We start from the raw sequence: 6,168 nt of genomic DNA, 5'->3' as shown, positions 1-6,168 counted from the left end.
CGATCTTCTCCCGCGCCGCACCCCAGCGTCCGAAGGGCGGCCTCCGCGGCGGGCATCGGCGAGAGCGACGGCGGTGGGTGGCGCTTCCACGCCACCGCCGAGCTCCGCGTTTTCCAGTCTTTTCCCGAGCCCCTACGATAGTGGGGGGACGACAGACGTGCGGGGAGGCGGGCGAGTGGGTTCTCACCGTGCGGTGTGCCCCGCGGCTGAACGCCTTCGCCTTCCCCTCGTCCGCCGTCCTCCGAGGCGGCTCGGCAGGGAGCGCGAGAGCGAGAGCGGGAGAGAGACGAAGCGGACGCCCCGGAGCGAGAAGGGAGGATGGAGAAGGAAAGACGAATCGAAGTGGGGCACGAGTTTGGTGAAGGGAGTACCCGGCGTATTGCCGCCCCGGGCTTCTTCTGTTCTCAACAGTCGAGGCATGGCTTTGGGGGGAGACGCCGCTCGGTTACCTTTGAGGTTACGGGCAAGAGCCCGGGACAAGGGACTACGCCGGAGGGCGACGCCGACACGGCCAGGCCGACTACGCCCCGCGCGACCTCCACGTCGCTGGGGCTTGCGCCGGAGCCGCAGCGGACCCCGACGGCCAGCCTCCCTCTCCCACTCCTCGTGCCCGTCCGCCGGTGGGTCGAGGACCCCCCGCGGTGGAGGCAGGTCTAAGCCAGACAGCGGCGCCGCGCAGGCCCCCCATGCCCTGGCTCCTCTCCCCAGCAGCGACTGTGCGTCGCCCCGGGAGCGGTGAGTCACGAGTCAGGGCGGCCGTGGCGTCCTCCGGAGGCCAGTCACCTCGCCCTCTCCGTGCAAGGTGGGTATTTTCCAGACGCCCTCCGCATCGGTGGCTTCGCTCGCCGTACAGCGTGCACGATCTCCCGGCGGCACTGCACTCGCCGTTCAGGCTCCCCATTCCCGTGGGTTACGCCCCAGGACGCCGCCTGCCGGCACGGACGACGATGAGGATTTCCCTTCCTCCGGGCGCCCTTCCCGCTGCGGGGCTTCCTCCGGCCTATCTCTCTCTCTCCCCCTCCGGGTCCGCTCCCTCGCCTCAACGCGGTCCAGTCGTGTTGGGGAGCTACCTGGTTTATCCTGCCAGTAGCATATGCTTGTCTCAAAGATTAAGCCATGCACGTGTAAGTACACACGGACGGTACAGTGAAACTGCGAATGGCTCATTAAATCAGTTATGGTTCCTTTGATCGCTCCAAACCGTTGACTCGGACAACTGTGGTAATTCTAGAGCTAATACGTGCAAACGAGCGCTGACCGCCAGGGATGCGTGCATTTATCAGACCAAAACCAATCCGGGGTCCCGGGTGCGGCGTCGGGACGGTCCTCCGCGGCCTCCTCCCTGCCGCGCTGTCCCCATAAGCGTTGCGACTCTGGATAACCTCGGGCCGATCGCATGTCCCCGTGACGGCGACGATCCATTCGGGTGTCTGCCCTATCAACTTTCGATAGTACTTTCTGTGCCTACCATGGTGACCATGGGTAACGGAGAATCAGGGTTCGATTCCGGAGAGGGAGCCTGAGAAACGGCTACCACATCCAAGGAAGGCAGCAGGCGCGCAAATTACCCACTCCCGACCCGGTGAGGTAGTGACGAAAAATAACAATACAGGACTCTTTCGAGGCTCTGTAATTGGAATGAGTACACTTTAAATCCTTTAACGAGAATCTATTGGAGGGCAAGTCTGGTGCCAGCAGCCGCGGTAATTCCAGCTCCAGTAGCGTACACTAAAGCTGCTGCAGTTAAAAAGCTCGTAGTTGGATCTTGGGATCGAGCTGGCGGTCCGCCGCAAGGCGTGCTACCGCCAGTCCCAGCCCCTTTGCCTTGGGGCGCCTCCCCGATGCTCTTGACTGAGTGTCCCGGGGGCCCGAAGCGTTTACTTTGAAAAAATTAGAGTGTTCAAAGCAGGCAGCCACGCCTGAATACTCCAGCTAGGAATAATGGAATAGGACTCCGGTTCTATTTTGTTGGTTGTCGGAACTGGGGCCATGATTAAGAGGGACGGCCGGGGGCATCCGTATTGCGCCGCTAGAGGTGAAATTCTTGGACCGGCGCAAGACGAACCAAAGCGATAGCATTTGCCAAGAATGTTTTCATTAATCAAGAATGAAAGTCGGAGGTTCGAAGACGATCAGATACCGTCGTAGTTCCGACCATAAATGATGCCAACTGGCGATCCGGCGGCGTTATTCCCATGACCCGCCGAGCAGCGTCCGGGAAACCAAAGTCTTTGGGTTCCGGGGGGAGTATGGTTGCAAAGCTGAAACTTAAAGGAATTGACGGAAGGGCACCACCAGGAGTGGAGCCTGCGGCTTAATTTGACTCAACACGGGAAATCTCACCCGGCCCGGACACGGAAAGGATTGACAGAATGAAAGCTCTTTCTCGATTCTGTGGGTGGTGGTGCATGGCCGTTCTTAGTTGGTGGAGTGATTTGTCTGGTTAATTCCGATAACGAACGAGACTCCGGCATGCTAACTAGCTACGCGACCCCCCGCGGTCCGCGTCCAGCTTCTTAGAGGGACAAGTGGCGCTCAGCCACGCGAGATCGAGCAATAACAGGTCTGTGATGCCCTTAGATGTCCGGGGCTGCACGCGCGCTACACTGAACGGACCAGCGTGTGTCTACCCTTCGCCGACAGGTGCGGGTAACCCGCTGAACCCAGTTCGTGATGGGGATCGGGGATTGCAATTCTTCCCCGTGAACGAGGAATCCCAAGTAAGTGCGGGTCATAAGCTCACGTTGATTAAGTCCCTGCCCTTTGTACACACCGCCCGTCGCTACTACCGATTGGATGGTTTAGTGAGGTCCTTGGATCGGCCCCGCCGGGGTCCGCCAAGACTTTGGCGGAGAGCCGAGAAGACAATCGAACTTGACTATCTAGAGGAAGTAAAAGTCGTAACAAGGTTTCCGTAGGTGAACCTGCGGAAGGATCATTAACGGGCGAGAGAGAAAACCCCATGAGGCGCGGAGCCGGAAGCCGAGCCCAGCCGCCCGCCACCCCCCGCGGAAGGCCGAAGGGGCGGCGGTGGCGGTGGTGGGTCTCCTTCCGCTCCGCCGGTGCGCTCCGCAGGGCGGGGGCGGCGAGGGCACGCGAGGACAGCTGCCGGGCGGGCGACGTCGGGAGGGCGCGGGGAGCCCCTCTCGCTCCGTCACCCGAGAAAGACGCCCGGCCTCGCACCGACGATTTTTGCCCTGCCGCCGCCCGCCGAGGAAAAACAGAAGCCCCCCGCATGCGAAAGGCCGTCCCGGGTACCATTCTCCCGTGCGCCCGCGCACCCCCCTCCCCGGGGTATGCGGGTCCGGGCGGTAGGTCGAGAAGCCTCGAGCCCTCCTTTCGTTCTCCTCCCCGCCGGAGGGAGGGACGGGGGAGGCCGAGCGCCTGGGGCAACAGGGCCAAGATGGAAAACCCCTTTCGAAGCACCCCAGTCTTTTGCGGCCGGCCGACACGAGAGTGAGAAAGGGGGCGCCTCTGAGCGTCCCAGACCCAGAAAGCGCGACTCTTAACGGTGGATCACTCGGATCGCGCGTCGATGAAGAACGCAGCTAGCTGCGAGAATTAGTGTGAATTGCAGGACACATTGATCATCGACACTTTGAACGCACCTTGCGGCCCCGGGTTGCTCCCGGGGCTACGCCTGTCTGAGGGTCGCCCCTCCGTCGATCGCCTCCGTGGCGCGGCTGGGGTCCCGTCGCAAGGGTGACATCGAGGGAGGCCCGAAGCTCCGCGCCCCGACGCCCTCCCCTCCTTTCTCCCTTACGTCCCCCCAAGGCCAGACCCACCCACCCTGGGCCCACCCGACGGGGTTTACCCTCCGTCACTCCCCCCCGGGAGCGTGCCGCGAGGCTGTCTGTGGATGCACAGGGCTGCCTCCGGCGACGAGAGGGCGAAGCCCGACCGAAGGTGGGCGCCGGACCTCCCCCCTCCTCCGGGCGGCGTGGACGGGCAGCGCGCGGCACCTGGCGGCTCGGCCCCGGACTCGACTAAAGACTCGACTAAAGACAATAGTTATACCCATATTCCTATCAGAAGTAGATGAAATATGTTCCTGGGCATGTGTATTTGTGATATTTCACCCATAATCCCCATACAGAACAATAGATATACCCATATTCCTATCAGAAGTAGATGAAGTATGTTCCTGGGCATGTGTATTTGTGATATTTCACCCATAATCCCCATACAGAACAATAGATATACCCATATTCCTATCAGAAGTAGATGAAATATGTTCCTGAGCATGTGTATTTGTGATATTTCACCCATAATCCCCATACAGATCAATAGATATACCCATATTCCTATCAGAAGTAGATGAAGTATGTTCCTGGGCATGTGTATTTGTGATATTTCACCCATAATCCCCATACAGATCAATAGATATACCCATATTCCTATCAGAAGTAGATGAAGTATGTTCCTGGGCATGTGTATTTGTGATATTTCACCCATAATCCCCATACAGAACAATAGTTATACCCATATTCCTATCAGAAGTAGATGAAGTATGTTCCTGGGCATGTGTATTTGTGATATTTCACCCATAATCCCCATACAGATCAATAGTTATACCCATATTCCTATCAGAAGTAGATGAAGTATGTTCCTGGGCATGTGGATGTGTGATATTTCACCCATAATCCCCATACAGAACAATAGTTATACCCATATTCCTATCAGAAGTAGATGAAGTATGTTCCTGGGCATGTGTATTTGTGATATTTCACCCATAATCCCCATACAGATCACTAGTTATACCCATATTACTATCAGAAGTAGATGAAGTATGTTCCTGGGCATGTGTATTTGTGATATTTCACCCATAATCCCCATACAGATCAATAGATATACCCATATTCCTATCAGAAGTAGATGAAGTATGTTCCTGGGCATGTGTATGTGTGATATTTCACCCATAATCCCCATACAGAACAATAGTTATACCCATATTCCTATCAGAAGTAGATGAAGTATGTTCCTGTGCATGTGTATGTGTGATATTTCACCCATAATCCCCATACAGAACAATAGTTATACCCATATTCCTATCAGAAGTAGATGAAGTATGTTCCTGGGCATGTGTATGTGTGATATTTCACCCATAATCCCCATACAGAACAATAGATATACCCATATTCCTATCAGAAGTAGATGAAGTATGTTCCTGGGCATGTGTATTTGTGATATTTCACCCATAATCCCCATACAGATCAATAGATATACCCATATTCCTATCAGAAGTAGATGAAGTATGTTCCTGGGCATGTGGATGTGTGATATTTCACCCATAATCCCCATACAGAACAATAGTTATACCCATATTCCTAACAGAAGTAGATGAAGTATGTTCCTGGGCATGTGTATGTGTGATATTTCACCCATAATCCCCATACAGAACAATAGTTATACCCATATTCCTATCAGAAGTAGATGAAGTATGTTCCTGGGCATGTGTATTTGTGATATTTCACCCATAATCCCCATACAGAACAATAGATATACCCATATTCCTATCAGAAGTAGATGAAGTATGTTCCTGGGCATGTGTATTTATGATATTTCACCCATAATCCCCATACAGAACAATAGTTATACCCATATTCCTATCAGAAGTAGATGAAGTATGTTCCTGGGCATGTGTATTTGTGATATTTCACCCATAATCCCCATACAGATCAATAGATATACCCATATTCCTATCAGAAGTAGATGAAGTATGTTCCTGGGCATGTGTATTTGTGATATTTCACCCATAATCCCCATACAGAACAATAGATATACCCATATTCCTATCAGAAGTAGATGAAGTATGTTCCTGGGCATGTGTATGTGTGATATTTCACCCATAATCCCCATACAGAACAATAGTTATACCCATATTCCTATCAGAAGTAGATGAAGTATGTTCCTGGGCATGTGTATGTGTGATATTTCACCCATAATCCCCATACAGAACAATAGTTATACCCATATTCCTATCAGAAGTAGATGAAGTATGTTCCTGGGCATGTGTATGTGTGATATTTCACCCATAATCCCCATACAGAACAATAGTTATACCCATATTCCTATCAGAAGTAGATGAAGTATGTTCCTGGGCATGTGTATGTGTGATATTTCACCCATAATCCCCATACAGAACAATAATTATACCCATATTCCTAT

At 53.6% G+C, this 6,168-nt stretch overlaps 1 protein-coding gene and 2 non-coding genes across 3 annotated transcripts in view; 2 read left to right on the top strand and 1 right to left on the bottom strand.

The window, feature by feature from the left end:
* Positions 1 to 6,168, bottom strand: part of LOC143803945 (class I histocompatibility antigen, F10 alpha chain-like) — a 165,229-nt gene that overhangs the window by 158,458 nt on the left and 603 nt on the right. The gene's annotated exons all lie outside the window — the stretch shown is intronic.
* LOC143797506 (18S ribosomal RNA) lies at positions 1,068 to 2,941 on the top strand. The gene has a single exon (XR_013220522.1). It is a non-coding gene; the product is annotated as an 18S ribosomal RNA (ribosomal RNA).
* Positions 3,501 to 3,654, top strand: LOC143800860 (5.8S ribosomal RNA). Its single transcript, XR_013220541.1, has one exon. It is a non-coding gene; the product is annotated as a 5.8S ribosomal RNA (ribosomal RNA).

The sequence above is a fragment of the Ranitomeya variabilis genome, chromosome 1 (assembly GCF_051348905.1).
Source record: "Ranitomeya variabilis isolate aRanVar5 chromosome 1, aRanVar5.hap1, whole genome shotgun sequence".
Lineage (NCBI taxonomy): Eukaryota > Metazoa > Chordata > Amphibia > Anura > Dendrobatidae > Ranitomeya > Ranitomeya variabilis.
This window is presented reverse-complemented; position numbering and strand designations above follow the sequence as displayed.